Here is an 18,316-nt window from a genome sequence, read left to right on the forward strand (position 1 = left end):
GAGCGTACAAGGCAGAGGCGTGGAACCGGTTGGCACATGATCTCACCAGTGCCACAGGCATACCAAGGACTGGTGAACAGGTCCGTCACCACCATGTGGACCTGAAGAGATGAAAGCAGGACCAACTGAACCGTTGGATCCAGGAGGCCTGGCAAATGTCCAACGCCCCACTACTGAGTAAGTATCCATGTAATTACATATGTAAGGAATTATCCTAGCTGATATTATGGAGATGTATGTTCCAATATTACTTCATTTATATTACAGCTGCAGGTGTGCGTTCTGCGAATTGGCGAGCCTATGGTGATAGGCTGGAGCGGTTACGCCACCAGGCAGGTTAGTAATTATTTTTCTGTAATTGTTATACAATATAAGTGAGACAGCTTGTAAAAGAGTTCAGTGTAGTTACATATTAATAAAGTTCAAATAACACTAGAAGAAAGATTCTGCTAGTACTGTATGATTAGATAAGTGATGCAGCCTGTAATCCAGAAATAAAAATTAAACAAGTCTGAAATAGAGATTTCCCACCTGTATTGTAATATCAGATAACCTGCTGCAGCCTGAAAATTAGTGGTAAACAAGCTAAAGACAATAGACGTGTCAAATACATCCCCTTTGAAAATCTGCCATATGAAACAAGTGAGTCTGTTTGGAAAGGATTGTTGTAACCAAGTATGACATGTTAATAACGCCTAGAATAAAGTACCATCTTGAATTGTAAAAATAAAACAAGTGAGAGTGTGAGAAAGAGGTATGAATCGACCAAGAAAGCTGTTATAACTTCTGAATAAAGTATACTGCAGTCACTACATAATGAAATGAATGAGACAGCCACAACCAAACAGTGAAATGTTTGCAATAAAGTACTGAACTGGAATGTGTCTGTCCCACAATTTGGATATGTTGCTGTACCCTTGCAATATGGAGATAGTATGGTTGTATGAAATAATGAACATCCACAGTTGTCTAGAGCCATATAAATCAAATGTAGCAGGATGCTGTACCTGAACACAGCCAGATATGAACGTGTATGAATAAAAATGCAATGTATATTAATGTAGCAGTAACAGTCCCATCACCAACATTCCTAAGGTTACATATAGGAAACTGTACTAAGACCTGTAGGGTATATATATCTGCAGCTACTAGAGATGTACAGCATATGTATAGGTAGTTGAAGTTGTTAATGAAATATTTCTTCACCCTACCCTATATTCACAAATAATGCCATTCCACAACAAACTGGGTATGTGTATTCACAATTAATTCCTATGGACATTTGTCCTGTTGGTTCAAACATATTTGCACGTACGTTGATGCATGTGCCCTGTTCACATATCCAAACCTGATGGCCTGTTGCCATCAATCAACCCTGCATGCTGTTGGATTGTGTACTGTTGTTCAAAATATGCATGTGTTATGCTTGGTGTTCAATGTTTGGAATTCATGGGTGTTTGGTTAATGGGAATACTGATACATGCTGTTACAACTAATTTTGAATGGTATTGTTTGTTACTAACCCAAAATGTCATAAAATATTGCTAAACATAGGACAACAGGGAAGGCGGGTTCCAGCAGACCCACCTCTCCCACCTCAGCTGGGGAGTGCACCTGGCACTAGTGCCCAGGCCGGAACTTCCTCCGGTGGCCCTGTGCCACCTTCAGGTGGAAGCGCTGCAGGGGATGGGGCTCATCCCCCCTCTGCAAGCGTGGCCAGAGGAGACCGTCCACTCACCCTCCAAAGTGTCCGGTCTGTGGTGCGCAGCGAGATAAGGCATTCTGTGCTTGAACCCCTACGCCATCTTGAGGCACGGGTGGTGCAACACATGGGTGTGCCTGCTGCCCATCCTACACAGCCCCCAGCACAGCCCTGTCCTGGGCTGTGAAGGCGCAGTGGCAACTGCCCTTGGGTGGGGATCTCAGTTCCACTGTTGCCATCTGAGGGCTCATGGGCTTGCGATATCCAAACATCCATCCACGTCAATTGTTTCCCCCCCACACATGTGTCATACTCTGCCCCTGTATGCGTCTTGTTTGTCTTGTCTGTTAACCTCCCCTACCTACCTCCCCAAATATACCTACTTCCTGTGCCTCACATTCCACTCTCACCTGAAAAAAAAATAAAAAAGGGCACTCTGTTCCCACAAAAAAATTACGCCCCATACATAGCTGCCCATTTTGCAGACATGTCTGCTGGACATGTGAACTGGTAATTACAATTGGCTGTACAACATATTTTGTTGTCCTCACCCCTCTCTGGAAGGTTTCAAATGTCACACCAAATTACACACATATGCACAGCTGTTGCTGATAAAGAAATGGGCAGCTATGGGCCTTTCCTACATCCTTCCTGCAAATCCCAAGCTTGTTTTCCTACTGTCCTACCCTCTTTGTGCCCCCTTTTTCACCACTTTCCTATCTCCCCATTTTCTTTTCTTTCAAAGAAATTAGCATGGGTGTGCGCGAGAGTAAGCACTTTTAAGCAGTTGTAAGCAGGTGTGCGCTTGTGTGCGCTTAGCTAAGCATGTGTGCGTGAAGCTAAGCAGCACTGTGCATGCGTGAGCTCCGCGAAAATCATCGCTAACCTCCTTACAACTGCTTAAAAGTGCCTTAGTCACTCTGAATGACAAGGCCTGTAGTCTTCTCAGCGGCAAAATGAAATTCCTCTGTCAGTCTTGAACCCAGGACCTTGGAAACACTAGTCTGCACGACTTACCACTAAGCCATGACTGATATACAAGAACTTTGTGCTGAAAGCAATATATCATGAAATAGTAGGACTGAATGTAAAGGGAATATAGGAAGGCTATTACACAAAGCTTTTCTTGTATCTTTACTGGCAATTCTTGTGGATTTGTATAACATTAGTGTGAGAAGAGAAACAGCCATGCTAGTAGGTAGCTAGTAGGTAATAATGTGACAGTAGCACCTTGCAAACCACACACACTATCAGAGCAGGATAAACACTGCCATATTTGAATAGGTACGAGGCCAGACCTCGCAACTGTGACTGATTTACAGGGATGTCCCTGATTTGAAAACAAATGTTAACTGTGCCCCACTGACTCCCTGTGAAATGTACTAACAGTAGGCAGAAAGATGTTTTATCCCATGTAATGGTAACTGTCAATTACTTAAAGTATGCACTACTTGCATGTCAGAAATGGTGTAGTAATACATATGCTCAAAATACCCCACAGTCACAACTGCAGAATATCTGAAATATATCACAGGTGTATCCCACTGATATGTACCAATCCCTGAGGCTGATAAAAGATACACCTGAGAGTATCTGAGGCCTGCAAGTGTCACAAACTCACAGGCATATCATTCTGTCTGCTGTCACACACTCTGTGAATAGCTGTAGAATAGCTTCCACAAGCACACCCTCATGTAGGAGTACAACCCAGAAATATCAAAGGATGTAGCCAACTAATAAAATAAGGACAGTATAGCAGTTTACAAGCGCTGCATGTGCCTGCTATCCATAACTGTTAGTACAAAGTACAAGGCCCCACTACTGCTCAGCAGCAAAATAAAATACCCTTGTAGGTGTCAAGCCCCACACCTTGGCCAGACCAGACTGCATGCAGTACCACCAAACCACACCAAACATATGGAATTGCTGCTGAAAGAAATACAGAAAGCATTACAAGGAGTGAATGTAAATGGAAAATAGGAAAGCCATAGCAACACATTCCAGTAAAGACACCTAGCAGGCATTCAAGGAGTGAATGTAAAGGCCAAATAGTGAAGCCATAGCAACAAATTGCAAGAGCCACTGCTGTATACTAGTTAATCCACAAGTCCCACAGGAAAGCACATACTCCCATTTAAACAGTATTAGTATTATTAGGTGTCAGTTAACATACACACTGAGAAGAATGAACTGGAGGAAGCAATAGTCAGGTTTCAGTACAATATGCATTTCAGTGCCTACAACACAGCCTGAAATATGAGAGACATACCAACCTTTACACTCACAGAACAGTGTCCACAGCATACCAGCATGGTCCCCACCTTGAAAATTTGAAAGGGCTATGCCTACCTAACCTAACATTTTATAGCACTGTCCTGAAATCACAGTGAGAACTGCAATTACCACACAGCAGGCTGCATGCAATTAGTAAATGCTGGCTAACAATTGGTGCAGAGGCCATCACATGAACATGTGCAGATACCTACAAAAGCAGCCTGTACTCCCAGTCCACACATGCAATAGTTTCATTGCAACAACCGGAGGGAGAGACAGAGAGAGAGAGACAAAGAGACAAAGAGACAAAAAGAAAAAGAGACAAAGAGACAAAGAGACACAGAGAGAGGCACCAAAAAAAAAAAACAATAAAAACCAGCAAGCTAACCAGCAGCAGGCCACCAAGCAGCAAGCCATCACAAACAGCAGTGACAAACAAAGGTAATGTAAACTAATAATCTAATAGTCTACATACTGTGAACCCTCCATATGTGTTAGCAGTCTGTATCTATATATATATATATATATATGAAGATGTGCATAGGGCAGGGGACATACTGCAACTGTTAGTGAAGGCTGGACATACATATGTATTTGAAGGTTGCTATGTGCACATATCAATGTAGGTTGTAGTGCAACGTACAATGTAGGTTGTACAGTAATGGATGTTTAGCAGTATGTTAGTGTGTGTATTCGTATGTGTAAATAAAAAAGTATATATATATATTATATGTATATGTATGTATATTTATATATGTATATATATATAATATGCATATATGTATACATAGATAGAGAGGGATGTATAAATAGATAGACATATATAGATAGAATATGTATATACATATATATATGTAATAGACACATACATATATAGATATATATAGATACGTACACATATACAGACAGATATGAATGTCTAGAGATATGTATGTATATGTATCTCTCTCTCTCTCTCTCTCTCTCTCTCTCTCCCTCTCTCTCTCTCTCTCTATATATATATATATATATATATATATATATATATATATATATATATATATATATATATATATATATATATATATATATACTGAGAGAGGCACATGTGTGCAGATGTATTGCAACAGGTGCCTGGTGACAAAGGCATGGACTGAACACCAGTGTGGATAATGGAGTACCATACCCCATTCCAAAACACTTACACCACTAACCACCGCATAGGTGGTTGCCTGCCTACTACTGGATGTTTCAGGAGGGAACATGGGAAACAAGTGTACAATAGCCTCCCCTTTGATATTCACAATGGCACACTAGTCTTGTAATACCTGTACATGGTACGTGTCAGCACAAATGGTGTGTCAGCTAGGGAAATGTAGGTCACTGTACCCCTCTACACCTCACAATGCCCTACACGGTATGTACCTCCCATGACAACTACAGAAAGGGAGAAGGACACAGTCATACCTAACAAACAGTGATAATGCCCTCAAACACATTACCTATGCAGAGTGACTGACAAAACCACAGATAGAGTGCCTTTCATACTACATACACAGAGGTTACCAATGCTGGATATACATAGTTAAGTCACACCCATAACAGTTGTCCAACAACTATGGTAACACCTCACAATATCCCCAGCCTAAATGACCTATGTCTGTCATCCTTGGCACCGCAGTAAAGAGCACATGGTGGAGGTACAGGTTCCTACCCACAAATAAGCCATACCCTGGAGTAAACCACCCAGCATTAAGAAGCAAGGCTCCTCATTAGTAGATGTCAGACATACCCCTGTTGAATGTTATGCAGATAGGTAATATGCCATATGAGTCACCCTGTGTAACTGTTTGACAGGAGCAAGTACAATCACATTACATGTGTCCCAAGGGGCAGGGTAGCATAACAGTATGCTGCTGTAGGCCCAGGGCCAATAGCATACTACCTACCTATGACACAATGCACACACACATGTATTCATTGCAATACCAACTATGTGAGGTGGAATGAGTGTGCCACTGACTGTGTGCAAGGTCTGTAATGGTGTGATTGCTCAGCATGACTTTTTGTCTGTCATGGTAGGGTGTGTCCTTGGTGTGAGCCCAGAGAAAGATGTGTCAGGTATTGGGATACAAACATACTACATTGCCATATGTTGTGCTGTGGTTCCCTGTATGTGACTGCTGTGTAGGTAGGGGTATGGCCACAAAGACTAGGGTGCATTACCACTGAAATTTTTACTGTGCATTGCATGCATTGCATGGGTTGACAATGTTCTCCATCCATTACCTTGATACAAACCCCCAGTGTGAGGTTGTGCATTGGACCTCAAACAGTGTGCCGACTGCTGGTGTATACTAGTTTGTTGTATGGAGTGTGCCAGGCACTGTCACACAGTTGTTGGCTGAGCACTGATATGTGGTCATTTACATGTGTATCCCCCAATAGACAGACAGATGCTATATATGGCAGTTCAGTGATATCACTACAGTAGAGTATTATGTGTGTCATATCACTTGCTCACATATTTTTCTTTTCCTTCCAGGGCGATGGTGCACCAGCGCAACCCCACGTACTCTGCTGCAGAGGAAGAGGAGATACACCAAAGCCTGGTGCGGGATTTTGCCACACTCTTTTCCCGCACCAGCCAGAACCAGCAGGAGAGGGCTGCACTGTGGCAAGACCTTGTCCGTCGGGTAAATGACATAGGCATGCATAACCGAACATATGAGCAGGTACGCCATCGCTGCAGTGATTTAATTAGAAATGTCTGTCAGCATGCGTCTGATATCCACAGACAACAGCTTGCCACAGGTGGTGGGGAGGCTATACACCCCCCCCTCACCAGAGTGGAGGGGCTCCTCCTAAGTGTTGTGGCTCCAGACCAACAACAACAACATCCGCAGACATGTATAATGATGGAGGCTGGAGCCACCCAGCATGTGGACTTGGAGCGTGCAGGTAACATGCCGTATCTATAGTCGACTGTTCTCTACACTGGTAGTTTATGCATGTGTGAGGTGTGTACTGTGTTTGTAGCTGTTATCCTGGTAATTATTGTGCAAGAGTGATATTCTCAATATCAGCAGTAGACCTGTGAAAGCCAACTGTTGTACTACTGAACTGTATCATACTCACAGTATCAATGGAACAGTTGTGCCCACTGACAATAAATGTCTTACTTATGCAGATCCCTCTGGTGTAACAGCAAGCCAGCCAATCCATGCTGGTGAGTGTGTAATAACAATACTTTTAATACTAATGATAATAATAGTAATAATACCCTCAAACAGTATTGCTATGTGTTTGATTGCAGGTGTGTTTGTGTCTGTGTGTTTTTATCTCATGTACTGAGGAGTGTGCATGTGTGCATGTGCCCATGTGTGCATGTGTGCATGTGCCCATGTGTGCATGTGTGTATGTCTGCATGTGTGCATGTGCCCATGTGTGCATGTGCCCATGTGTGCATGTGTGCATGTGCCCATGTGTGCATGTGTGCATGTGTGCATGTGCCCATGTGCCCATGTGTGCATGTGTGCATGTACCCATGTGTGCATGTGTGCATGTGCCCATGTGCCCATGTGTGCATGTGTGCATGTACCCATGTGTGCAAGTGCCCGTGTGCATCTGTGGTAACATTGTGTACACATTGTAAACTGTGTTTCCTGTCTTCCACTCACAGGTTCTGGTGTTGCTCTGGTGGTGTGCAGCAGGGAACCTGAATCCACTGCTGGGGATAGTGATAATGATGATACATGTGTAATGGTACAGGGAGGTGTGCCAGGGTCCGTTGTTGGTCAGCCAATCGACAGTACACAGCAGTCAACCCCATCAATGCACATAGTCATCCTGCCAATACATCCATTGTCACCAATGTCCTTAGGTGATGGACAGCATACAGTGGGCATTGACCAAGGTAATGTGGTATCAGTGGCACATGCATCCCCTCACAGCAGCCATGGCCAGAGTCCTGACATGGTACCACACAGGCAGATGTCCAGAGATTCTCGTGGGAGCATCCGTGGTCGTACTGCCCCTGTCAGACATGCCCACATAGGTCTTTCAACCTCAGCTATGTTCCGGGCTGTAATGCAGGCACAGGCACGTATGGAACGGTACACCAGATAGGGTCTGAGGGAACTGTGAGCACATCGAACTGCTATGAATGACACTATGCGTGACGTTGTGGCTGCCATCCGTAATTTCACCGAGGTCATTGACAGATGTTGGGGAGACACATTAGATCTGTTCCACAACTACATGTCCATGAGCCAGGGCAATGCAGGATGGTTGAAGCGTCGACGTGGACGTATGCCAGCAACATCAGCAGATGGCAGTCGTCGCTGGTGACAACAAACCCGCGGCCACTCCCATAGTGCCAGTACCAATCCCAGCAATGCTGGGTCTGTGCTGTCATCAGACCACCCTAGGAGACCACGTGCAAGTGGCTCTGGACAGTCCCAGCAGGGACATGTCTCCAGTCATCAACCAACTGCTTCTGATGACAGTACCCAGTCTGGCTTAGTACCTGATACTGTCCGTAGCACCCCTGCCAGGCACAGGTACCGTGTCCATGGCCAGAGACAGTGATCTGTATGACCTGGCAGGTACAGTCTGTGGCTATCCACAAACACCCATATATGGCAGCCACGAGGTGGAACTGTGTGCATGCATACACACATGCATAATGCTAACACCTAGGGCTAAAACATACATGCACACACCGCATCAACATTGCCCCATCTTGTACTGTTGTCCCTCACTAACACACAAACACATGCATGTCGATTGGTTGTATCAGTGGCAGACTCAGGCATACCAAGTACACACCCTGGGCATATGATGAAACTGTGCCACCTCCTGCAATCTGTAACATTGATGCAGGAACAGGTTAACATGGTGCTGATGCACAGGGTGACTACATAGAAGTGTAGTAATATTATCATGTTGTCAACAGTACAGTGTAATGATATCATTGTGGGTATATCCCAGCATGCCTGATGCATTAACAGTATGATTGTCATTGTATTGTTTGGTACACCACTATTAATTACCATAGTGTAATGTCTGCACATCTTTGCATTCTTGTGGTAAGGCTGAAAACAGAAGGCCACCTACATAGGTAGCACAGGGGATAAGAAAATGGAAGTAATGATACTCAATGACGGACATGTAAACCACAAGATGCATGCAGTCCAAACTCTACTCTGCATGGAGAATGTTGATATCTGTGCAGTAATAGACAACAGGTTCAAGACTCCCAAGAGCACCCTACCACTACCAGGTTACACCTCATACCATGCTTGACAGCCCCAAAATACGGAACTAAGTATGATAGGAGGGTGAGTCTCATTAAATGTCAAGGATACTGTGGTGGCAGGACAGGTAGCTTACATCCTTCTAAGTTGGGAACTGCTGATTGAGGGCTCAGTGTCTGTTATTCTAAATGTGTATTAGTTCTGGTTTAAGCACTTGGGCTTCAGGCCAGTTATTTTACATTACGAAGGTTCATGGTCTGCACTCTTGCGGGAGGAGAGGCTGGACTCTGCCTGTCTGAGCTGGAAATTTCTGGCTAAAGGCTTATAGTGCCTGCATATTTGAACTGTTTCTTACTGAAATTGGTACACCTTGTTTGCTGTAGCATAGACTAGATCCAGGCCTGCTGAATGTAGCTTTGTTTGTATGCTTGTTTGCTTATTTCCCTGAAACACTAATTCCACCTGAAACGCAGCTTTTCAGCACTTCTGTGGATCCCTAGTGACATCTGCATTGCTTACTGTACTTATTTTCTTGCTTCACTTGAAAGAAAGTTACTGTTTGTCATTTTTGCATTTAAGTTACCTGTAACACATTGCATTTGAGTTACCTGACACTTGCTCACTAAAGCATTTATATATGCCAGCACTGACAAATTAAAAGCACTACACCCTCACAAACTCACCTTGAGTACCTTGTTCCCCATTGGCCCTTTTTGTTGTCAATTATAAAGGAATTCCCAATACTATTTTAGCATGTCCAAAGGTCAGTTGTCAATCTCCTCTCCGGTCCAGCTGGTAAATCTGGGAATCTTGAGGCAATGTTACAACTGCCTCATGTACACAGACAACCCTCTCCTCCTCCCAACAAATTCCAACACATGTGAGAGATGCAACCATATAGCCAAACTGGAGGCTAAGCTCTCTCAACTCAGTACTGGCAAAACCTGTCAGGAGGAGAAGGAAACCACAGTCACTACAATTCTAGTCTCACATAGACCTACCACGACAGCAATCCAAACACATAAACACACAAAAACATACTCGGAGGCTCTAAATAAAAATCTGCCTAAGCAGCAGAGACCTCCAAAGCAGACACCCAAGCAACCGCTACCCCAGAACAGAACACATGCAACACATAGCTCACAAAGCCAGTGTGCCGAACAGTCACAGCCCTTAAGGCTAAACAACACACCTGATACACTTTTAATAGGTGACTCTATCGTCAGGCACACTGACGTCCCACTCACCAGGCTGAACAAGGAGAAGGTCACGGTGAGATGCCTGTCGGGCGCTATGATCCGCCACATAACACAAGCACACAGGTCGCTCCAAGGCAAGTACAAATATGACTCAGTCATTGCCCATGCCAGTGTGAATGACCTGAGATGTACCTCCCTGGACTACATGATAAGAGACATAGAGGAGCTCTCTGAGCATGTGGCCCAGGCTGGTATGACCCTGACCTTGTGTAGCATCTTACCCTCACCAAGAATGATGCCACAATATGAAGACAAGATGATCAATTTCAACAATTGGCTTAAGTTTTGGTGTCATTCAAAGGGGATCCAATGCCTGTCAGCCTGGGATGACATGCTCGACAAGCCATGATGCTTTGCTAGGGACAGCTTGCACCTGTCACCCCTGGGCTTTCGGATATTGGCAAAGGCTCTTGATACCCCCATAGTGCCTTTTTTAGGCAAGGCTCAAAAGACAAAACCACCTCCATAGGTATCACAAGGGATAGGAAACTAATAGTAATGCTACTCAACACCAGCAGTGTAAACCTCAAGATGCATGCACTGGAAACTGTCCTTAGCATGGAGAACATCAATATCTGTGCAGTAACAGAATCCTGGTTCAAGGCTCCCGAGAGCACCCCAGCACTGCCAGGTTATACATCATACCATGCTTGTCGGCCACAAAACTTGCACCGAACCAGAACAGGAGGGGGAGTATTAATATTCATCAAAGATACACACACGTCCAGGTTGGTGGCACAGCACGAAGCATCAGAGACTATCCATGTGCAACTAACACTGGGTAAAACTGCCTTCCAGTTTATAGCCTGGTACACACCACCCTCCCAAACCCAGGAACCCCACTTGGACTTCGTGAGAACACTGGAAATATGAATATCTCTCCAACCACCATTATACTGGTGGACTTCAACTACCCAAACATAGACTGGGAGCATTACTCTAGCTCCAACACCCTAGCTCAAAGGTTCCTAGCATTTATACACTCAAATGCTATGGAACAACTTGTTACCACTCCCACAAGAGGGGGAAACATACAGGACCTGATCATCACCAACATGGGGACTCTATGCTCCAGACCAGAAGTGTACTCCTCACTGGTAAGATCAGACCATAAACTAATCTCACCGGATATCAACATCTCAACCCCACCCCCTGCCCACAAAACCACAGTGTAAAACTTCTCTACAGCAAATTCCACTCCCCTCAAAACCGAGGTGGAATCCTTCAAAGCCCCCGGGCCTGTGGAAAATACGGCCCAGACCACAGAATCCTTTATAAACGCATTCTATGAACACCTTCAGGAATGCATGGATCATGCAATCCCAAATAAAAATAAGACCCAATCCTCCAAAGGCAGACGTCCTGTCTGGTGGACCACAGCCATAAACAAATTATACAATAGAAGGAGGAAGCTACTACATGATAGAGCAAAATCCCAAAAAGGGGAGGCATCTCTGTTCAGTGTTAGCAAAATACTATGGGCACTCATAAAATCGTCTAAGGTCAGCTTCGAGAGAAGAAATGCACAGGACACTAAAGATAATCACAAGGCTTTCTTTAGTTATGTTAGGAACCTGGGTGGGAATTCCCAGATATGCTCAGAATTAGTCCAAAATGACAAAAAACTACACCGAACCCACAGACATTGCCAACATCCTAGCTGACAGGTTCAGCGAAAACTCCCCCCCCCTCCCCACCAGAAGGGCAAATATCTATCCCATCAGAGTGCTGCCTCCCTGACATCTCAGATGCTTAGGTAAGAGCCGCCCTCTCCAAAGCAAATAACACAGCATCAATGGGACCAGACGGTGTCCCGGGCTGCGTCCTACATGAACTCCAAGATGAGCTAAACCCAAACATAAAACTACTGTTCAATCTCAGCCTTACCACAGGATATGTACCCAAAGAGTGGCGTACAGCAACAGTGGTCCCTCTACACAAAGGTGGTGCCTCAACGGATAATGTAAACTATCGCCCCATAAGCCTGACTAGCTTGGTCTGCAAAGCTATGGAAAGGATCATCATGGACCTCATACATAAAGATATTAGGGACCCACAGACACTGGATCCTATCCAGTTTGACTTTAAGGGCAGATCCTGCCTCTTAAACCTGGTTGATTTCTTTGAAACAATCACCAAGGCCATTGACAAGGGGAAGGTGGTCCACACAGCCTACCTGGACCTCGCAAAAGCCTTCGATACAATACACCACTTGGGCATTATAGATAAGCTCACCAGCTTAAATATACACCCCTATGTCACTAGATAGGTTGCAAACTGGCTCAAGGACAGAACCCACATGGTTAGAATTGCTGGAGCCATGTCAGACTCCAAACCAGTTACAAGTGGCGTCCCACAAGTGTCAGTCTTGGGACCTCTCCTGTTCGGTATATATTTCTCGGAGGTACAGGCCAACAGGGAAGGACTGTGGCTGACCAAGTTCGTGGATGACTGCAAACTGCACGCTATAATTGACTCTCCAGCCGACACAACCATCCTCCAAAAGGGCCTCATAGAAACAGACAACTGGTGCCAGAGCCATGGCCTCAAGCTAAATGCCACAAAGTGTATAGTCATCCCCTTTGGCAAAAACAAAGTGGCCACAAATGACCACATAGGTGGTAATCCATTACGTACAGAAGAAGTAATTAGGGACATGGGGACTGAAGTTGATAGCAATCTCTCATTTGACAACCACATAGCCATTAGAAAAACATTTTATATAGCCCACCTAATCATGACAGGATTCACATCTAGATCAGGGGAGGTCATCGTGCCTCTTTACTCATCCCTCATCAGGACCATAATTGAGTACAATGCCCCTTTTGGGATTTACCTTACCAGACACCTGCAGCAACTGGAAAGACCACAAAAGTACCTCACCAAGAGGATCAAAGGGCTCAAACAGATGCCATATGCTGCCCGGTTAACATAACTCCATACTCAGTGGCATACCGCCTGCTCAGAGTCAATCTGTGCCAGGCATATAATGCCATGTCCAACCCAGAAGTAATGGACATGCTGCACCTCAGAAAATCCAAATCCCATCGAGCTTTGCGCTCGAGAGACTTGAACCTCAGCACTGACATCAATAGGACATGCTGGAGGGACAGATTCATAACCCAGAGGCTCCCTTCACTCTGGAATAAAATCCCAGTCCAGGTTAGGCAGAGTCCCTCATTGACTCTCTTCAAGAGGAATCATGATGAGTGGATGGGGGATCGTAGGTGTACCCCGGGTATCACTTCTGTGTCAATGTTACACAGAGGCACAGTATACTAACCTAAAAAAAGGGCATAGCAACATTAATTTAAAATGGGTGGTGAAAGCCAAACACACTCTGGCTTGGCTTATAAATGCCCTAGGGCCGATAGCCTAGTATGAACCTATGAACCTATGAACCTATACCCACACCCTGAGGTTGTTGCCACAGTGTGACGCATCACAGACTATCCACATGCAACTAACAGTGGGTTAAACTGACTTCCAGTTCATAGCCTGCTACAGACCACCCTCCTAAACCCAGGTAACCCACTTGGCCTACTTAAGAATACAGGAATATCTGCAGGTGTCTCCAAACAACAATATATTGGGCAGCTTAATTTACCCACACATAGACTGGGAGCATTACTGTAGCTCCAACACCCTAGGTGAAAGGTTCCTAGAATCCATACACTCAATTGCTATGGAACAACTTGTTACTACTCCCACAAGAGGGGAAACCATGCTGCACCTGATCATCACCAACATGTGGACTATATGCTCCAGGCCAGAAGTGTATCCCTCGCTGGTAAGATGACACCATAGACTACTCTCACTGTATATTCACATACCAACCGCAGCCCCTGCACAGAAAACCACAGTCAAAAAGTTGTGTAATGCAAATTCCATGTATTCACATGAGGCAGGCTTCACACATGGGAACTATTTAAGGTCACAGGTACATATGTCTATGTGGCACACACATACCTCATGTGTGCATTGACATTACTGATATAATCTATGTCATACAATATTAATAGCAACACCTCACACACATGGACAAACTGTGTGACAAAAACACACACGGCATTTGTAGGACTCAAACCCCTACCTAAACATGTTATGGCACGTGAGAGAAACACATCAGCAGAGTGAGCTATTTGCATTACTGGGAGGTTTCTCTTCTCCTGCTATACTTATAGGATGCTGACATCATCAGTGTTTAGAAAGAGGAATGTGCATCATGTAGTGTGTACTTCTAGTTGCCAAAAGGGACATTTCTTTCACACACACTAACTCCCCTCATCCAAACACACACACTGAGCATTTGCAGGATTCAAACCCCTACCTATGTTATGACACTTGAGAGAGACGCATTAGCGGAGCACACTATTCGAATTACTGGATATCTGTGCTTCTCCTGCAGTATTTATAGGGTGCTGACATCATTATTTATAAAGAGGTATGTACATCTATTACTATCTGTCAGTTAGGGTGATAGCATATATATGCATTAACAGCCACCTACTTCAGGGTCACATATGCACATCAGCACTGCCAGGTTATGTTTTATACCATGCTTCGTGACCACAGGACCTGTAACACACAACACAACTAGTTCAGACCACCCCTCCCATATCCAGGAACCACACTTTGCTTCCCTGGGAACAGTGTAGGATAAGAAGGTGTTCACATACACCATTACAGTGGTTAACTTCAGGTACAGGTATATTGTGTGGGGGAACTACTCAGGCCTCAACAACATCACCCTACAGCCACTACAATTTGTGAATCCATGTGCTATGGCAGGACCACTCACCACAGCCACAAGGGGGGATACATATTGGACCTAACCATCTGCAACATGGGGACTCTATGTTCCACACCAGAGGTAGACCACCATTGTTAATATCTGACCATACCCAACTTTCCCTGGACATCCATATCCCATCCCCACCCCAGGCAAGGAAGTCACTGCAAACAAAGTATTTATCAAAAGCAGACCTTGCACTTGTGAAGACTGGGGTGGAAGACTTCAAAGGACCCATGCTGGGGGATTATACAGGACACTCTGCATAATCCTTGACAATTGCATTCTATGAGCATCTGGAAGGTTTGCATTGATCATGCTATCCCAAATAAACCCAAGACTCCTCCACAACAGGAGACCTGTCTGGTGTACACCAGCCATATATAAGCCTTACAACAGAAGGAGGGAGCTAATACATTACAGAGCAATATCCCACAGAGGGAGGACGTCTCTGAACAGTATTGGCACGACACTTCAATCCCTCAAAATCATCACGTCAAAGTGTTGACAGTGAAATTGTCCAGACACTGCAGATAACGCTCCCCTCAGTCTGTAATTGATGCCCAATTACTGTTATAAGTCCTCGCAAACCCTCTTCCAGCAAACATCAGCCATGTGGATGTGACATTGCAAATTCAACCCCTGGGATCTCCACTGTGTCCCTGCTTGATGGAGGCACAGCACACTAGCCTTAAACGGTGCCTTCTGTGACCTACTTTACAGAGGCACAGTAGCCTACTGTACTGGGGAGGCAGATGCCAAACACACTCTGGCTAAGCTTGTATTCCTTAGGGCAAACAGCCTAGTATTGACCTCTACACCCATATGTTTAATTTTCAGATGCAAAATATTTGTTGCTGATAAACTGTTTGCAGGTCTTTATTGCCATAGCTTTCCCTGTTTCTATGAACAAGTTGTGTATCTGTGGAAGATGTTTGAATATGAGAGGGATCCACTATTTAACTTATGTCTCTGTAGTCATTTAACTGTGTGCACTGGGCAGATTGCTGTATTGTGGGAGGTTCCTGGATTAACACATACAAATACCAGATATGTGTGGCCAACTGCTAAACTGAGTCATGGCCTAAGTGTGTGAGCATGCCCAGTTCAGGCTTTCCATGGTTTGTTGCCTGACATATGTCTCATTTATCAAAGTGTGCGAGCATGCCCAGTGTGAGCTTTCCATATGTTGAAATCTGCAGTCCACCACATTTGTGGTTGTGTGTGAACTTCAACAATATTTCACATTTATAGTTGTGTGTTGGGAGTCATGTTGTGTACTTACTGCCCAACTGCTTTGTGTCTGAACCCAATAGGGATTATACTGTGCCTGCAGGGTTTCCATGGGATAATTTGCATACAGTTGTCAACATCCTTTCATACTGACCAAACACTGTAATATCGTATAGTGTACTGGTTCAGTACTTTCACTGTGGTGGACAGTATCCTGGGTTTCAGTCCTATCACTGCTTTAAATATTCATAGTGAGCACACCAGACTGGTTAAGGGCCAGTTGTGCACATATGACCATGTTGCATTTTGTTCAGATATGGACTACTTAAACCAGGCTTGTCCAACATTGGTAGTGTATTCCGCAACTTGGGTGGACATTGACAAACACTAGCTATGTGCCCTAGGCCATTTCTAATGCTAGTCAGAGAGTGTGTTTGTCCTTCAACACACATTGTAACTGGAGTTTGCCATGACATATTTCAAGGTTAGTATACTGTGCCTCTGTCTACCTGTGACATAACAGTGATACCCAGGGTAAACCTACCATCTCCCATCCACTCATCAAGATTCCTCTTGAGGAGAGTCAGTGAGGGACTCTCTGGCTAACCTGTACTGGGAGTTTACTCAAGAGTGGAGGGAGCTTCTGGGTTATGGATCAATCACTACAGCATGTCCTATTTATGTCAGTGCTGGGGTTCAGGTCTCTCATGTGCATAGCTCACTGGCATTCAGATTTTACAAGGTGCAGCATGTTCATTGATTCCAGCTTGGACATGGCTTTATACTTCAGGCACAGATTGCCTCTGGGCAGGCAGTATGGCACTGTGTGGAGCTGCAGTTTGTTTAATCAGGCAACACATGGCATCTGTTCGAGCTCTTTGATCCTCCTGGTGAGGTACTTTTGGGGTCTTTCCAGTTGCTGGAGGTGTCTGCTGAGGTACATCCCGCAGGGGCCATTGTACTCAATTGTGAGGCTGATGAAGGATGACTGAAGAGGCACAATGACCTCCCCTGATCTAGATGTGACTACCTTCATGATTAGGTGGGTATATGGTCTGTTTCTGTAACCACTACAGCCACATGGTTGTCAAATGCAAGATATCTATCAACTTGTGTCCCCAGGTCTCTTATTACTTCTAAAGTACTTAATGGGTTAACCCCTATGTGGTAATTGGTGGGCACTTACTGTTTATCCACAGGGGATGACTATACACTTTTCTGCATTTAGCTTGATGACATGGCTCTGGCACCAGTTGTCTGTTTCTATGTGGCCCTTTTATAGGATGCTTGTGTCAGCTGGAGGGTCAGATATGGTGCCCAGTTTGTAGTCCTCTGCAAACTTGTTCAGACACAGTCCTTCCATGTTGGCCTGTACCTATGGGAAATATATACCAAACAAGGGAGGTCCCAGGACCGAGCCTTGTGGGATGCCAGTTGTAGCTGGTTTGTAGTCGGACATGGCTGCAGCATTTCTGACCATGTCAGTTCTGTCCTTGGGTTGGTTTGCAACCCATCTACTGACATAGGGGGTTTATATTTAAGCTGGTGAGCTTATCTATAATGAACACGTGGGGTATTGTATGGAAGGCTTTTGCAAGGTCCAGATAGGCTGTGTGGACCACATTCCCCTCATCAATGGCCTTGATGACTGTTTCAAATGAGTCAAACATGTTTAAGGGGCAGGATCTGCCCTTAAGAAAGCCACGCTGGGTAGGGTCCAGTGTCTGTAGGTCCCCAATATCTTTATTTCTGAGGTCCATGATGATCCTTTCCATAGCTTTGTAGACCAAGCTTGTCAGGATTCTGGGGTGATAGTTTG

Source organism: Protopterus annectens, chromosome 11.part0 (assembly GCF_019279795.1).
Source record: "Protopterus annectens isolate FY-2018-M chromosome 11.part0, PAN1.0, whole genome shotgun sequence".
NCBI classification, from domain to species: domain Eukaryota; kingdom Metazoa; phylum Chordata; order Ceratodontiformes; family Protopteridae; genus Protopterus; species Protopterus annectens.